General features: G+C 36.3%; 1 long non-coding RNA gene across 1 annotated transcript in view; it reads right to left on the reverse strand.

Moving 5' to 3' along the window:
• The window catches only part of LOC139129767 (uncharacterized), a 462,294-nt gene that overhangs the window by 366,158 nt on the left and 76,414 nt on the right, over nt 1–19,722 (reverse strand). The window lies entirely within an intron of this gene.

Below are 19,722 nucleotides of genomic sequence, written 5' to 3' on the forward strand. Positions count from 1 at the left end.
TCAATACGGTCGATATTTCCCCTTCCATTTTGTCCCTCCCCAGCTGGCCCAAATGTCACAATGATGTGCTGTTGATGCTTTTCGACTGCAGTTTTCATGAAAGCCAGTTTATTTTGGTCACCGATATTTATCGCGGCAAAGTAAACATCCTATTGGCTTATATTGTAACAATTTAAGCCAATAGGATGTGCAAAATCATCAAGGGTAAGGGTTTTTAATAAATACTGTTTGCGTTATTTTTGCCATCTGAAACGTTTTCCTTATCTCCCAAGCAAAGTGAAATTTCAAGATATTTTGAAAATTCACCGCAATTCTGTAATGTTCTGTTTACCTAAATTGCTCTATCACAGCTTACCAACTTTCCCCGAGTTCCATAATTAACGGACGGCACTCTTCATTGTTAAGAAGGCTAGTATTTATAAACTTAAGTCTGTTTTTCGTTGACCACAGATTCATATTTATGAGAAGATTCACAAGAGAGTGGTAAGATAACTCTATAGGAGTGTCAAAAGACGCAGACTGTATTTTCAAACAAAAAATCATATCTGTCAGACACACAATTCTGAAAAAAGGGTGTAAACACTCAATATAGCCGCAACTATTAGGTGCCCAATGAAAATTTGTGTATTCGACATGTCAATTACCGTCGGTGAGGTCGCTGTTCAGCGTCTAACAACAATTACAGTGAGAAATTTTTTGAAATTCAGGACATTTAGCTGGGCACAGGTGGTGTAAAGCGCAGTAAATCATGGCATTTGGTCTGTGAGATATGTAAGAAGAGGACAAGTCATAACATCGTCACCGCCATCACCATAAAAACACGAAGCCACGCCGCAATTGCATTGAAAAGCCTAAACAACTAAAGAAGCCTAATCGTGCATGTATTTTAAACCTATTATCATGTTCTCGTTCCAGTGAACCCTTGACGACAAAATCTTCCTAAACCACCAGATGATCCTGCATTATCGACTTTAGAAGGAAGACGAGTTGTGAATCTTTCCATGTTTGTCCGCATGTCCCTTTCTCTGTTCCTTTCTCTGTTCCTTTTCAATCTGCCTCAATCTGCCTCGATCTCCCTCTGTTTCTATCTGTCTATCTATCTATCTATCTATCTGCCCGTTTCCCCCTTTGTCTGTCTCTGTCTGTCTGTCTGTCTGTGTGTCTGTATGTATGTGTGTCTGTCTGCCTGTCTATCTGTCTGTCTGTTTACATTATAACTCAAAATCACCTGAACAGATTCAGATTAGATTTGGTAGCCTAGTGCCATATGGTAATTGTAAGAACTGTTTATATTTTGGTTAGTGTAGCTTGCATATTAATGAAGTTATGGAATATCATATTTTTCATATAATGGCCTCCCTATGGAGACATTAATGACAGTGTCGAGATATATTATTTATTATTTATTCGTCACATTTCTTGTAAAGTTCCATTGTCTTTACTACATACTTGTTGATGTAATTCTTTATCCTATGGAACAAAAAAAAATATAAATCTTGATTTACAAAAATACATAAGCTTAGAACAGGAAAAAAGGTAAGAATCGTAACCATATTTTACATGCTCGTAGGGCAGAGATGTGACGGGGAGCTAGAAATAGCTTATGTGAAGCTAATGTAAATCTGGCTCCCAAAAGAACAATAACATAGTCTTACATACAAATAAAAAGTATAGTTAGCAAAACTTACACAAGTATATCACGATTAATTGATAATGAAATATAATAATTTTAGGGCATGCTTGAACTTTTTTCGATGTGTAATGTTCCTAATGGAAAGTGGAAGCCTTTTCTAGGTTTTGGCACCGTGATAACTGAAAGACAATTGACCAAGACGAAGTTTACATTTTGGTAATAGAAAGGACGAGTTAGAAACTGATCTAGTGGTATATTTGTGAGTACGCAAGGAAAAATAGTCATTGACGCTATGGGGTAGATTACTGGACAAAAGGTCATGAATAAAAATCCCAATCTGATATTCAAACTGATTGTATATCTTCAAAATATTTAATTCCTTAAATATCTGTTCACTGGGAGTAGTGGGTGACTTAAAGGTAATAATTCTAACTATCTTTTTCATAAGTTTGTGGATAGGGAGTAAAGCGGAATGGTATGTGCTTCCCCATATCTCCAAACAGTATGAAATATGAGGAAGAATAAAAACATTATAGAGCATAATAAGGATGTGTTTTGGAACTAAGTGTCTAAGTTTTGCTAATAAACCAATTTTTGGACTGATTTTTGTACAGACTTTATTAATGTGATGTTTCCAGGACAAGTGGCTGTCAATCTCTACTCCAAGATGTGAAACATGCTCAACGTTACTAATCTCATTTGAATCGATACAAATCTGTCCGTTTCTAACGTAAGAACGATGATAAGTAGAGAAAATAACATAATTTGTTTTGTCCTGGTTGATGGTCAAACTGTTATCTGAGCACCAGTTCACAATGTTGTTAAATTCAACGTTGGTATCGTTGATATCAAGCGTGTTACTTGTGAAGGAGTGGAAAAAATTAGAGTCATCAGCGAAGAGGTTGGAAGTGAAGTACGACGTACAATCTGGGAGATCATTAATGTAAATAAGAAAAAGAATGGGCCCTAGAATTGATCCCTGAGGAACACCGTAGTCAATGGGACTACGAGTTGAAACATAATTGCATGCACTGACATATTGTTTTCTATTAGTCAAGTAGCTCTTGAACCAATCACAAGCTGTTCCTCGAATGCCGTACAGATGGAGTTTGTCAATACGAATCTTGTGATCAATAGTGTCAAAAGCTTTCTTTACACTGCATGAAAACCAATAATTCAGATAAATCCACATGAATGAGTTGCCTGTATTATAGTGTAATACACTTGAATTCACATGATTCCACATGAATACAGGCTTGCTGAATACAAAAAATGGATTCTTGACTGTATTCATCTGTATATGCACTCTTCAGCTAAAATACAGGCAATAATCCATGTTAATACAGTAAGTATTATAGGGTTTTTATGCAGTGTTAGGTCTAAGTAAATTCCAAGCACAATGTTGCCGTCATCAAGATTGCGTAACATATCATAACAATATTGATAAGAGCCAGTTTGCAACTGTGGTTTTTCCTAAAACCATATTGATTGGGATGAATAAGTTTATGCTTATCTAAAAATGAAACCAGTTGTTTGTTGATGATTTTTTTCAAAAATTTTGCTCAGTTGAGGGAGAATTGAAATTGGTCGGTAATTGTTAACGTCATGTAGGCATCCTTTTTATAGATTGGAATGACTTTGCGATCTTGAGAGAATCGGGAAAGACACCATGCTGGAGAGAAATGTTAATGATATGAGATAAGGGTTTTGAGATAGCCACAGCAGCGTCAATCAGTAACCGAGCAGAAATATTGTGATGTCTTGATGACTTGGCAGGATTAAGGCACAAATCTCGCTGATTACATCTTCACCTGTTCCTGGATGAAAGAAAATGCTAGTGGAATGGGGTGATTTGTGAAAGTTTCTGTGGCTAGTACATCTTGTGATTTTATCAGCTAAGTTACTACCAATCTGAGAGAAAAAATCGTTGAACTTCTGACAATATGTGAAGGGTCCTTAATAATCCCTGTACTGTCAACGATTTTGTTGGGAAGATTAGTACTTGTTTGACCTGCTTTCCCAAGGATCTCATTAATAAGCTTCCAACATTTTTTTGAATCTGTACAACTATCACTGAATTTATCACAGTAATACATTTTTTGACTTCCTTATTAAAGACGTCAAAATATTCCTGTAAACATTAAATCTAGCTTTTAAAAGGGCTCGAAATTACTTTTAACTACTTTCCGGTATATCCTACATTTCGTATAAATTGACTTCCTTAACCCTTTTGTGATCCATGGTTTTCTGGACTTGGTTTTCTTTCTATTCCTAGTGACCAATGGGGCAAATTCCATACAAACATCAGTGAAAATATCTGCAAAACTGTTGTAGACATTATTAACATCATTGCTTGACAGAACTGTGTCCCAGTTTATATCAAACAACGCTCTTTGAAAAAGAGCTTTGTCATAATTAACAAAACTCCTTATTTGAGCTGATATATAAAGTCATACTGCACAAAATTTCATGAACCTTTTCACAGATGACAATCTCAGAACATTATGATGATACTGTGAGTGTCATGTCCATTATTTGCTCATTTGCATATTTAATGAAGTTTTGTAATTAGTGACATAAATTTGAACTTCCTGAACCTAATGTGATGATACATGTAAAAAATGTGATCTAAAATATATCTAATTATACTGAGAAGCATTGGACAGTGTCGAATTAATAAATAGCTCATTTGCATATTCTATGAAGTTTTGTAATTAGTCATAAAACTCTGTAATAACATCACCAAATTTGATGAAACCTGCTGCAAATACTGATCCGACAGATATCTATCTCTGGTGTACAACATAAGGTGTTAAGTAAATTAAGTCTTCATTTGCATATTTAATGAACTTAGTAATTAGGATATAACTCTGAAATTATGGCACCCGATTCGTCGAAACCTGCTATTGATATTTATAACTATCTAATTGTACTGAAATAGCTCATTTGCATATTTTATGAAGTTTTGTAATTATTCCCATCAATCTGAAATAAATGCACCACATTTGATGAAATCTGCTGCAGATACTGATCCGACAGCTATCTAACTGTTGTGTAAAGCATTAAGTAGTGTGAACTTAATTAAGGGTTAATTTGCATATTAAATGCATTTTAATTAGGTATATAACTCTGAAATTTCGGCACCCAATTCGGTAGAAAACCTGCTACAGATATTGATCTGATAAATATCTAATTGTACTGAGAAGCATTGAGCAGTATCAAGTTAATATATAGCTCATTTGCAAATTTTATAAAGTTTTATAATTAGTGATATTTTTCTAAAATTAAAGCATTAAATCAAATGAAAGGCGCTATAGATGTTGATCTGATAATCCCATGAAGCATTGAGCAGTGTCAAGTTAATAAACGGCTCGTTTTCATATTAAAGAAAGTTATTTTCCGTCAGTAAAAATAAGCACCGTTTGCAAGTATATCATGTTCGAATTTGTACAAAGAGTTTGAAAGATTCCTTTTCGTTGTCTTCTGTATTATTCTACTGTACCAAAGCTTTGACCAGTCATACTAGGGTCCCAATTTAAGAATTCTGTTCCATTATTTAAGATCCAAGGTTTAACGAATTTCTGATCAATAAAAGACGCATGGCATTCTTTTTAGATACATTATCAACTTGTTTTTTATGACAACTTTGTTTCAAGAAGACAAAATATTTTGGCAAAGCTTTGTCAAGAGATCTAACATTAGTCTGCATCACTGTTTCACGCCAACTCTTGGTACATCATTATATATAACATGAAAAACTCGCATAAGAGATTTTAGTTGTCTTGCAAATTACGCAGAATCAATTCAATACGGACGTTTCCGTCTAAATCTACAATATCTTTTAGAATTACAACATTGGACTTAACCCATGTTATAAACTATGACAATTTCCCCTTTAGTTGTATATGTCTATTAAACCAAGATAATGCGCTGCAAAATATCGCTGGAATTTTTCGGTGATAACCGCCCTCCTTCAGCTTCATACCATGCAAGTGTACATTGTTTACAAATGTTAGAAATACCAATAAATTCTTGACAAGGAGCAGGAACATCAAAATTCATGTAAACATTATTTGTCAAAGTTTTCTTTGTTTTAGTACAAGAGAGGGATGCATTTCCAAAAGGGCATAACATTATTTGCAATCTCTTTCAAAAGACGTATAACCCAGGTAGCAAGAAAATATAAAATCTCTTTTGTGAAAAGACATTGTACATTTAAGCCCGCCTAGATGATAGTTACCGATAACTGTATTGCGCTTAAGTCTATTAATTTTGGAACCCCATAAGAAGTTAAAGAATGAAATTTCTAAATGCTTTAAAAATGTAAGTGGAATATCACAAATATTAAGGAGATACATACCTTTAGCAGCTGTAAGAGATTTAATGACAGTATATTTACCAAACAAAGTTAAGTTTCTCTTGGAACAATGTGATAATAACTTTTCAACAGACAAAAACTTTTTACACAATATATTATTTATCCCGATTGATGAACACTTGAGAAGTAAGTACCGAGGGATTTTACTGGCTCTTTTGCCTTCATATAACAGCGTAACCATAATTCTTTATTTCCACGCAACAACCAAAAGGCCGATTGTCTTATTTAAATTTAGACTGGGGCCTGTTACAGTGATGAACGTCCATACAACCTCTGTTGTCCTCCACACAAAAATTTCATCAGTTACAAAAATGGTTATATCATCAGATTCCTGAGAAATGCGAATATATTATATAAACAAAAAGAGTCATGTAGAAATATGACAGACCTATACCTCTTTCAAGGTGTAATGGTCTGGAAACCCAACCATGACTAAGCATACTGGCTTGGCAATCATTATAAAGAGTTTTAACATAACTTATGAAGTTTACCCAAAAATTGATATTTGACAACTTAAAATATCATTCCAACTTTTCCCCACACAGAAACTGGCCAGCTTGGGATTATAACACATGCATAATACTATTGTTCTCCATGTTTATCTACAAATATTAGATCAGCCCAATGTTTTGACACCTTTCACGAAGCGCGTATGTGATTGGATAAAATGACAATACTGAATATTTGTAATTAGGCTGTGCAATTTTGAAACTTGTTTGATGTCAGCGCGCGCCTAGGTGTAGCTGGAAATCCTCGAAAACAAACAAATATGTAAATGAGGTCAAATCGGGTCATATGACGTCACATGTCTGGTCGTCCCCTCGTCTGCTGTGTGTACGCTTTCAACTCAATCTTGTACGATACAGGACATGTTGTCGCTAGCATCATTAATTTTGGGTGTCTAAAATTGTTTAAAAGATGGTAGAAGAGGTTTTCTAACAACGACGGGACATTACAACTTGCAGAGTGATTCAAACAACTTTGATGTTGATATGTCTGTCAGCTTCACTGCCCTCAGGTCAGTTCTTGTCAAAAAGAACATGGCCGATTCACAACAAACACTGCAAAGGACGGCAAAATGTCATGCTACCTGCTGCAGTCAGATGAAAGTGGTGACAGTTAGAAAATAGAGGTAAGTCAATGAATGGCTATTGCAAAACATGCTATCGATAAATCGACGATTCCAGAAAGATAAATTCTTTTTTATGTTTATTTCAAACCGGACTACATTAACAACACAAAACGGCAACCATAGGTTGCCTTTTCGGTAGTGAGTACAGATACATGTACATGTACATGTAAGTGATTATGCAATGAAATATCAAGATAAACTTAGCATTTGTGGTATCTCCAGAGAGGGCTATCGCCTATATAACGACGTCATTGGCAACGTACTTGTAAAAATTCGAATCCTTTGGGAGGGCGGCAGACATCACATGCGTCAAAGCCATTGTCTTATCTCGAGCTCTGTCAAATTGCTTGTTCTCTATTTTGCCACTTCCCAAAACCCTCTCTTCTATTGTTCATTGTTGTGTAAATCATGTATTTTAAAGTGTTTTGTTTGTTTTCTGTTAGTTTTTAAAGGTGTATTATTCAGCAGAGGCCACTTCATGAGCAAAAACAACTTCAGTCCTTCCTACATGAGTGTCTGCATAGTATACTTATGGTGGTGTACTGGTCCAAATAGGTCATCCTCTCTATGGAACATTGTGTAACGAGCCAGAATCAAAGTTGTTGCAGTGAAGTTTCAACTCATTACAACTCATCTGGGTTAAACCTCCCTCTACTAGATGTCAGTTACAGCTTTGGTGATAGTGATGTTTCCCTAGGACTGAAGATATGAGAGACGGTCAATCTTGTGTGCTTAACTTGTAAGGTCAAGTCAGTGAAAGAACATGTAAGAATAAAGCAAAAAAGAGAGGTTTGACCAATCCTGTACATTGCTTTGCACCCTTAGTCCATATTATTGATACCGAGTATTCACTACATTCATCACTTTGCAAGCAAGACATTTGACTATTAGTGTTATGACATTTGAAGGAAGTAGTACAGATATGCATTTCTTCAGAGGAAAGTATTCACTTGAAGCATGTTCAACATAAGCCAGCATTTGTCATTTTTTAGGTTCATTAAAACTGTTCAATAGAAACTGGTCCATTTGGCTGTTAGTGTAACGACATTCGAAAGACTACAGGTATTTGACCAAATGTTCAAGTCAAGGGAACATATTCAATGTGTATAAGGTGTTTAAAAATAAGCCAGTAATTTTCACTGTAAGTGTATTCAAAATGTTCAAATAAATAACGGTTCAACTCCCATATCCTTTTTATAAGTGTTTCATTTCAGTGAAATTGTCCATTCAACAGATAAACTGTACATTGCACTAAAAAGTAAACATACAACCATGAAGACCCAAGGTTCATCAGTTTGGTACTATACCAAGATCATGCAAAAGTGATTTGCAATTTATATTGTGAACAAGAATGTGTTTAATGACCCACTTATGCGAAATCTATGCTTAAAATTTGAGGATGAAGGCTTTGTGAGTATGAATGTTTGTTTTCTAATTTGTATTTTACTTATGTGCATATTTTGAAATATTTAAATAGTTTGCTTTGTAAACCGCCCCTCGTAAGTTTTAATCAGTAGAGGGGGAAGTCCCCCTACTGTCTATGTTTTAAAATACAAAAAGCTGTTACACTGCCAGAAAGTCTCATTTGAGACGAAATGCCGTGTTCCTTCTCAGTGGGCTCAAACATAGGGGTGGATTTAGACCAGACATTACAAGACAGCAAACTGGATACAGAAATTGTGTGACATATATTAGAACTGAACATTCATATACATTGAAACGTTGAATATATTATACAGTATAGCGCTAGCAGTCGAAAAATCCGAACTTCGGTCATATGTTTTTACCGTGGCCCGACAACACAAACATGGAGGTGGCTCCATGCAATAAATGACTCAATCGCCACGCTAAAACCTGGATGTTTCGCGACGAGAATATAGAGAAGCCGTCAGGGATGTTTGGGGGGGGCTAGAACTGCAACAAATCGACATCAAATTGTTCAAATTGGTGACGGTCATATCAGTTCAGTAAAGATAAAAATACAATCAAATTTGCAACACACGTGGTTGGGCCGAAAAAAGAAAACTAAATTCCATGGTGTCCCACCAATCCACATAGTGGATCCATGGAGTAAAAAACTATGATGTCCCCTACATCACGGACAATGTCTGTGCCTACATGGATTGTTAATACTAGAGGAAATGATTCAGGGTCAGTTTGTGTTCTCTAAAAACTTGCAACAAGGTTTAACTAGGTGCTAATTGTATGCATTCAATCCCTCTCTAAAGAGAAAAAAATTCTCATGTTTTTCTGATGCACCATTGGTACCTCCTTGGTTAGTCATGGAGCCAGGAGTGGAGCTAGTACCTCCATGCTATACGGCAAGCATTGTGGAATATCTTGGTCATTGCATGCTCACTGTGTTTCGAATGTCATTACACACGGCTTTGCTAGGTCTGCATAGTTTTCCCTGTTTGATGAACATTAGTGTTGTAATTGTAGGGAAATTAGTGAAACCAACAAATTTGTCTTGCTTTATTCGGAATCGCAACTCTCTTACAAAGAGCATGGAGCTAGCTCCATACAAAGAGTAATCTGAATTCGCTGCCCACATGTGGGGGTTGTCAACCTGATGTAATAGCCATTCTCCAGATTTCCATGGATAAAGTATGTGTATAAACAAGAAAAGTAAACTCATGAATTTTAACAGACTTGGCGGATATGGCTGATTTAGCCAAATAGGCCATACCTACCACGTCTAAATCTGTGATGGGGAAAGCACTCTACAGTGTCAAAAGCCTATCAAAAATCAAGAACAAAACCGCACACTGTATGTTTTCTAAGTTTGCATAATCGTAATGTCAAAGATTAATCTCATGTTCTGTCCAATAAAGCGCTTTTTGAGGTACGCCATTTGACCGTGATTGATAACTCTACCCAAACAGGTTGCAATCTGGCAGATAAAAAAGCAATGGTCTTATAATTTCACCATTTACTTAAGTCAATATGATAGCAAAACTGCAGGTATGTAGAAGCCTGCTTTCAATATCGTCACCCTATCATTTGCAATATATGATATAGGTCGACACTGTCATTACTGTCTCCATAGGAAAACCATTATACGAAAAAATGATATGTCATAACTACATTAATATGCAAGCTACACTCACCAAAATCAAATCAGTTCTTGCAATTAGCATATGGTACCTGACTACCAAATCTGACTTGAATCTGTTCAGGCATTTTTGAGTTATTGTGTAAATAGCAATATCTCAAAAACTGCTTACATGACTCGAGTCACTTACATTTAATTTGCGAATGGCAAACACTGATAAGGTTTTTGCAGGTGTGGCTTGCACACTTTATGCTTATTTGCATAATTAATTTTTGCAGGAAATAAGACATAAACAAAAGCCGCCGAAAATTTGATGAAAATTGCTACTTATCTTGATCAACTAAGCTATATCAGAGGTGAAAGATACTAAGAAATGACATATACGTTATTATTAATTTGCATATTTAATGAATTTTCTTACAAGCGATATATCTGAATTGACTGATAAACGTTGATAAAATATGCTATGTAAATTGGCGATATTATAATATAACATTTACAGAGTCAATTAGCAATTTACTACGACTAATAACTGACAAACACATTTAACGAACTTTCCTAATTGGGGATATATGACTTAACACGATGAATGTTGACAAAATTTGCTATATACATTACAGATCCTAGGATATAACAATACTGAAACTTATTGAGCATCTTGAGCTCAGCAAATTACTAATTTGCATGTTGACAAATTTTGCTCATTAGGAATATATATATATATATATATATATATATATATATATATATATATATATATATATATATATATATATATTTGAATTGACTAGATCAAAATTTATACAAAATTTGCAATTAGTGATACTATGATAGAACATTATTAAAAGTCCTACAGCTTGATGTCTGTATGACCGGAGTGACTCTATATGGGGTTTTGAAACTTACTATGTATATTGATGAGAAAAGTTATATTTTATTGAAACACGGCATCTCCTTGTCAGCTTATTTATAATTTGCTTATCGAATGAGCTTTCACAGTTTGACAAATAAATTTTGAAGTTCTTTACCATAGGCAATTACACTTGCTATATAAATTGCCAATAAACGAGAGCAGTAAAAGAAAGTATTCTTATTTTAGCAAATTACATATTATATGAATACTTAATGACAGTTGCAAATTAACCTGTGGTGAATATTGTCCATTCTGTTGATCGTAACAATTTCAATGAAGTCCCAAATATGTGGTAAAACTTTGATTATAAAGACAATTGCAATATATACTGAAACGGGGAGCATTTTCAGTTCATATCTTGATATTGATAGTCTAAGATTTTCTTTTCTGTAGAAGAATCCAATGGTGAACAGTATATTGTACATTTGACATATTGACAAGATTGTGATGGTGGAAAAACAAACTACCTTTCACAGATAATACAAACTGTAAAATACTACAAGAGTTAAAATCAGAGATAATTTTACATTCCGTGTGTACCGTATGTATCTCTTCAAAGTCAGATTTAAACCAATTTCTAATGTTTACGGGCCAACCGTAAGTCTTTCAGCCGTCATCTCTGCTACCCTCTTACGGGATATTTTCCCACTCCCTCCTGTAGTAGGGAAGCAATCAAAGAAAAGAATATACTTTGGAACGCGAAGTTCGTCTAGCTTTTCCTTGAAGATGTCCATTATTTCTTCTTCCGCACACACCACGTCCGGTCTCAGTACCACGCATAGACAAACCTCATTCACCAATTTTTCGTCCGGGACAGCCACTGCTTGGCACTGTTTTACTTTAGAATGACCGACTAGATGTCTTTCTATTTCTATGGGATGGATTTTAAAGACGTCTTTCCTGATGCAGTCATCTTTCCTCCCAAGATGCCTGATTCTGCCGTCATCCAGCAGGACTCCAACATCTCCAGTCTTAAAGCACCCTGTTGGAGTTTTTGCAGCTGATGTCTTGTCTTCGTCGCCATGGTAGTGCTTGAATACGTTAGGGCCACGGACGCAGATTTCTCCCTCCGCATTGACGGGTACAATTCGGAATTTATCGTCAACAAGTTTAATTTCGGAATTCGGAAAAGGCCGGCCTACAGTTTGGATTCGTCCATCGATAGGGTCGGTGGGAAAGTGAGATGTCACAAGTAACGCTTCTGTCATCTCGAATGTATTTTTTATATTTGGAGTAAGTACTTTCTTTAATTTCTCGAGAACTGGCTCGGGTATGATATTTCCACCGATGAGGACTAATTTCAAAAAAGGGAAGTCGTGCTGTTCAGTGAATTTGATAATTTCAAATGCATAAGATGGATAAAGAACAGTAGATTTACAACTTTCCTTCTGCAATGCATTAAGGTAATATGCACCTCGAAAGTGAAAGACTTAAACTTTTGCTCAAACTTTCCTCAGTGAAACTTTCAACCATTCTCTTACCAAAGCAAGAATAAAAATCAGGGGTCACCGTGCAAACTTTGGTACTAGAGAGACAAATAACTTGCGATTTCTTGATATTTGAAATTCAAAATGGCCGCCATCCCTGTGTTAACTCTATGAGGAAAAATAAAATTTTCGAAAAACTAAGACGGTGAAAACTTTTCTTTCGCCAAGAGCTTCAAAATGAGCCCCCACAAGTGGTAGGTCAGAAGAAAATTGATAAAATTTGAAGGCCTGAATTTTTGTCCCCTACCTTAAGAAATGTCTGCATATCATCTGATTCGGGCAAAACGAGCCTGTCTCCAGCCGTTAACACTTGTGCAAACAAGGCCTCAGCTGAAACTTGGTACATGTGCACAACACAAAGATAGCAGCCAGGATGCTCGTTATTTACATGTGCATGAATTTCGGACACAAAGATTACAGCCTACAGTCAAACATATAGCTACCATTGCCGTAAATTGTAGTAACAAGCAAAAGAGGCTAGCCATTTCTAAGTACGGTAAGTAGTGCCAAAGACAACGAGAAACACAGAGTAGAACCGGTATTGTTCAAGGTGTGAAGTACGCCTCGCCTCAGGAAGCTCTCGACTCTGCTTTCCGATGAGTGCCGAACATGCCACCTTCGGTAGTTTCCGGATTTTCGCCAATTTCAAAGCGAAAGTAAATGTGTTATGAAGTCGGAATCGATCTTACCAAAGTGCAGACTGTTGCGAAACTTTTACCACTCTACAGCACGTTATAAGCTATTCCAGGCGTACAGAGTTCTGAAAGGATGAGCCGCAGTTTGCTCCGATCCAGGATCGAGGAGGTTTTAGCAAATTTCAGTGACATTGTCCTGTGCACAGTCAAGAAACATAAAGGCGAAGCACATTCACACACGTGTATTAAGCTGTTTTGAAAGACACCGACATATTAGTCCCGATCACGTATCCCGACTTTATAATGAAGGACTGCATTTCAACAAAGAACGGAAAGAATACGCTGTCACTTTGGACACATGACTCTGACACATTGTCCTGACAATGTATACGACAAAGAACAAAAGGTCAGCAAGTTGTCATTATTACCGAATGACCGTAAAGCAATCTGTTCAGCATGGCTACATTCATGATTTTAGCGGGGCATGACCTCGAAAATGTCCGAGACACACAGGCTTATTAACACCAGCCAGCGTATTGATCGCACACAATACGCTGAATAAGTGAACCCAATAAACATCATAAGGGCAAAGCCTGAACAAAAGCGAATGTCAACAACGATGTCAAAACAATTCAATTGTTTCAAGTTCCAATCGGATTAAAGGAGGAAGATATAGAATATTACGTATTTACATCGGAAACATGATTTCACTGTCGACGTTGAAGCCATTGAACATCATTTTTCCACTTAAGCGAAATGCAATGCTATTCTTCGTAGTTCGAACATCCGTAGGAGGCTGCGCAGGCCACTTCACTGAGATCAGAATGGCAGATACTAATATAATGCTTGTGTTGATCGAAAAAATCTTATAAGTAACGACGAGATAAACAGCAAAGTGAAGGCGCATATTCGCCTTACAATTGTCAAGTTCCCCTTGACCTATATTTGACTGTTGTATGTCGTTGGAACTTTGAATGTTACTCAAAGGCTAATGACTTGTACTCACCTTAAGTCGACTCGGAAGCAAGTTGTACGCAGGAGACCGTTAAACTATAGCTTTTATGTGTCTCGCCGACCTTGCGATTGTATCACCAGTGACTCTTGTTGTCAAGAAAACGTGATATGAATACAATAGCTTGACCCCTTCGTGTGCATTGCCAATACCTTTTCGATAACGAATGAAGATGTCTTCGTCAGAGCTGACAACATACTTTGGACGTTGCACTCAAACTGTTTTAATCTGACCGTTGAATTAAGTACTATGGATTTGACCGTAGACATTGTTGCCCGAAAGAGAACATGTGTGATGCGTTTGTAATATAACACGAACTCAGGATTCAGCACCTTCCCCTGTGTTTCCAATGGGGAAACATCCTAAGCTACAATATTTTCTACCAATAAGTGGCCACTGCATAGACGCAGAGGATAAATATGATTAGGAAGTTCGTAAGACAAAATGAGGGAATCATTCGTGACACCCAGTGTTATTTTCATTCAAAGGTGAGTGTGTTTACAAAGCAGAGATTGAGCATTCGAAGGGGCGCTATAATATCAAAAACAATGTTCAACATTCTGGTACAATTGTATAGTGTTGTTGAGTGTTAACGCTTTTAAAACTGAATCTATTCCCTGCCTGAGGATGACTTCGCTTCCGGCAAGGCAAAAGATTTTCTTCTATGCAGTCGCAATATTATTGAAACAACGAAACACAAAGAAAACACTGGCTTCAAATTAGGCTGGTACATCCAGAAACAGTAATTCAACCTTTGGTGGCTTTTGTCAATAAGGTAAAACGAAATAACGTTTATTTGTTAGACTGTTAAAAACGTGAAAGGCAGATCAGTAATAGAACTAACCCTTTCTTCCAACCATTCTAGCAATGGTGTTTCCTTATGTGTAGCAAGTTTCGGTTTACGGATAATTTCACTTCTTCGTGGCATCTAGTTCTATGGTAACATTATTAAGTTAGAGACTTAGTTACCTGATACCTATGCGCTATCATAATTAGTTTCTACTCTTCTAGATATCCCGGATAATTTACTGAATTAGAATGTGTTGCCAAAAACTTTTGTTCTATTCAGTTTTTGGCATATTAACCGGGATGTCGTCGATGCAAGAGTTTGTGCAGCAATTCTATTTCTTACAGTAGTTTGTACTGCAATACAACAAAGAAATTCCAAAAAAAAGTTACATGAAACGTAGAAACGTAGAATCTTTCCGATTTTTAAAAGGTTATGCAAATTACCTGTCACGTGATATTAATGTAAACAATGGTGAAACTATGGTATTTAAAATGTTCCCCTATATCTAGCTTTCCGAAAATATATAATTTACGGGGGTTCTGAGCTTATTACACACTAGAGAACTGTTAGTTTAAAAAGGCCAATTTCTTGTCCTGGAATCTTAATAAGATTCAAGCTGTAGGCCCTCAAAAGAGTATGATTAAAGCCTTCCATTGGTCGCCCTTTGAACCAGTAAGCAAGGCTAAACGGAGTTCTTCTCCATGGTCACAATATTGTTGACACAATAAATCGCTGGTTTCAAATGGTGATTGTCTGTTACATCCGAAAACAATGATTCAACCGTGCCTTTGGTGTCTTTTCCCAGTAAGGCACAACAGATTGTGAGTATTTCTTGGATTGTAAAAACGTGTAAAGCAATCAGTGATAGAACCAAGCCCAGCTTTAACGAATCAAGCAGTTGTGTTTCCATATCTGCTGCAAGTATACGATTAGTTCCACTTTTTAATGGCATTAAGCTTCATGACAGACTTAATAAGCTGAGCACCTAGTAGCCTGTTACCTATGCACTTTCATCGAACGTTTGCCCATATAATCTGGACAATTTATAAATTTTTACTGTGTTGGCACAACATTTTGCAGCAATCATCTTCCTCAGAATGCTTTGTTCTGCAATACAGTAGAAATAAATCCCAAAAGCACTCAGGTGTAACATATTAATCTTTGAAGCCAAGTCAAGTGTCTTATTCATCGTTTCTCTGCACATTTTCCTGCAAATCAGCAACTCTCATTTATTCATGCATAGGTCCTTGTGGATCAATGATTCAAGCGTACCACTCGCTTCCCTAGCAACCGGTTAAGTCGAACTATAATGATCAGCTGTGAATTTCACCTATCAATACTGCTAACACAGTGTAAGAATTTCATCAGCTTAGTAGCATTTATCGGTTTTGTTTCGTCGATGTCTTTCTGTTGTCCTATATGATATCTTCATGACAGGTGCATGATGTAATTATAAACAGGAGAAAGCTAATGTAAAGGTAAAGCAATGAAGACTGTCTCGGCTAAAATTGTTGTTTACTGCCAGCAATCAAAGTACCAAACGCCAAATTCGATTTACCATGTAGCATAGATATTTACATTTTCCACACATATATATATATATATATATATATATATATATATATATATATATATATATATATATATATATATATATATATATATATAGAGAGAGAGAGAGAGAGAGTGTATATATATATATATATATATATATATATATATATATATATATATATATAATTATATATATATATATATAATTATTGCTTTAAAAACGCCTTCCATGTAAAGACATCTCAAGGCGCATTACATTTCGGTTATAAAAATAGAGCAAAAACGTTAAAATTATCAACACATCGGAGTTTCGATGGCAGCCTGTTCCACAGCAGTGGAGCACAAACAGAAAATGACCTATCACCGTAAAACACAGTGTTAGCGATCGGCTGATGTAAACTGATCGCTGCACCATCAGCAGTCGACCGAAGAGAGCGCCCTAGATTACGAAAGCATATAAGCTGTTATATGTATCTTGGCGCCGTGTCGTTTAAAGCCTTTTACGTTAAGCACAAAATTTTAAACTCTGTTCGCTAAATTTTGTATAAGTTGTAACTTCCTGATTTGAAAATTCGGAAAGCCAAACATTAAACTATTACAGTAATCGAGTCTTGATGTAACTATATATATATATATATATATATATATATATATATATATATATATATATATATATATATATATATATATATATATATATATATATATACCGATCTTTTTGCAGTCGTAAGGCGTCAAGAGTATTCAATTGTACGCAATAAATTCGACGACACATGAATACAGCTCGGCTGCTATTCCTCGATTGCAGCATGTGTGATTATTTTGTGATAAGAACTATAATGAATTTTATGATTTGTTATATTGTTTTATCTGTCATTTATATCTAATGTACGAAGTTCCACCTTATAAGCATCGTCATGCTTAGATAATACAACAACGGAGGGACGAAGAGGAAATCAATGACAATCCCGTCATATACCAAGGCACACGTAGTATAGACGAAGATGTATCTTAGGCGATGACATCTGTCAGCCGAGAAATCAAGATAACGTAGTATAAAAGAGCTTTAATGTCTTTACAAAATCACTACTTGCATCAACACGCCGATGACGTCTCAGCAAGGAACGCGATATATTTACACCAAGTCTAGGAGAATAGAAATACCACAAAAGAGCAAATGGAACGAATAAACTTCAGCAGACTCTGCGTTGCTTGTAGGCTGGTACGTAGATCGTAGGGTGAACGTGTTGGCCCGACCAGTAACTAACGCCATAAAAACTAAAGCGACGGGAGCCAGTCTAGCCACGCGAGTAATCCCCTGTCTCACAATCCCAAGTGTAATACTGCCCGAATTTTGTTTTGCTTTATTCACACATTGGGCAGATGATTTGTTTCATTTCACATTGGACGGCTTGAAAAACTAACAACGAGAAAAACGTGTAATGGGATAAACTCAATCTGCAGGCAAGCTAAATTTCATCAACGTTGAGCCGGGTGTACTAATTTTATTCTAATTTTGTTATAACATCATAACATGATCACGGCTATCGCAGTCTCCCCATGGCCTTCAGCACAGGCTTTCAACATGCGACACTGCAAGTTAACATGCGGTGAAGTTTGGAAGTACGCATACAGCTGCAATTGACACCAGTACTTTACCCCTTGTCCATAATTCCACAGGCTTAGTTTAATGATTAATTGCAACTTCACAGTTACAGGAGTTTTTTCAAGTTGAAATATCTTCTTGCTAACCGACAATCAACACATCATCAGCTCGCTTAGGCTGGCCAAAAGCTGCAAAATGGCGGCGCGTAATTCTCCCAAGATCAAAATTTGTCTGATGTCAAAATTTGTAAAAAACAGTCATAATTTTTAAAGTCTGTCAAAATACACCACTTTGCAAATTTATGAGTCCTTCTGTTTTAGTTTCACTGCCAGTATGGGGGATCGTGTCCCTTTAGATCACATCGACGCCTTAACTTTCGACTCACAGATGTGGTAGACATGAAATTTCCGCTGCAAGGCCGCACGCTGAGCCTCAAAACGTCGTGTAATGGAACAATATTTTCAACAATAATAACCCAAACTGCGAAAACACAACAGTGTAGGCTTTAACATTCCTCAGGAATTACGATAATATTGTTTCGGAAACAACGAGCTGGAAGCTCGTCGCATTTCCATGTGTTCCGTTAGCATTGTATCTGTCACGCACTATGCTATACAGTGTTCGCGCTGTTGAAATTCAGTCGATATTTGTTATCGAATAATTTCTAGGCTTATACTATCTTTGAAATGCTGTATAACTTCGCGGAAGGTACGTGTTGTGTGATATCATCTTGTATTTGCTCCGCACGCAAATGTAAGCACCGTACTCCTCGATCACGCGACCGACGACTAAAAAATTATTGAAAAATCGCCCGCGGCGTATTGATAATATTAGAAAAGTATTTCAGATGTTAAAAGGCGGCATTGTTGTGGAAAATCGCTTTTATTTGAAAACAATAATGAATTATTGGCTTGTGCATGTGATAAGTATAATATTCCCTTATAATGTTCTTCGTTCGACGAAGGAAAATACAAGTTGTACAAAGCAAATGCTGCCCCGATAGCACATTTTACAATCATTAAGAAAATACTAGTTCCCCATCAGCGTCTTCAGAAATATAACATGCACATACTATTTATAGTTCACACTCTCAGATACCTAGAGTCTCCTTTATTATATTTCACAGTCTCCCATCATGAACAAACAAAGGTTCCTGTTTGAATACAGAAATAGAGTATTGTCACAAAGACTGCATTCATGTACAGATGATATATTCTGAAAGTTGCCGACCCTTCTACTTCTATATTTGTAAACATGTCGCTGATGTAACGTTTTAGTTTGTTAGCATACGTTACAAAGTGTGAATTCATCATATCATGCTATGTAAATGTGGAGATCATGAGTGATCAGGCATGTCACACTGCTTCACTAGTGTAAGTATAATTTCATTGTTTCATAATGGTCTGTATTCAGTAACTAAATGAAATGTCACACGTGTATTTCGCGAAGGGTAACAAGTGTACGTTTTGAACATTCCCATGATAATAGCAAAGTTGGCATTTCGTACATGTAAAATTGAATGACCCT

The sequence above is a fragment of the Ptychodera flava genome, chromosome 3, assembly GCF_041260155.1.
Source record: "Ptychodera flava strain L36383 chromosome 3, AS_Pfla_20210202, whole genome shotgun sequence".
Lineage (NCBI taxonomy): Eukaryota > Metazoa > Hemichordata > Enteropneusta > Ptychoderidae > Ptychodera > Ptychodera flava.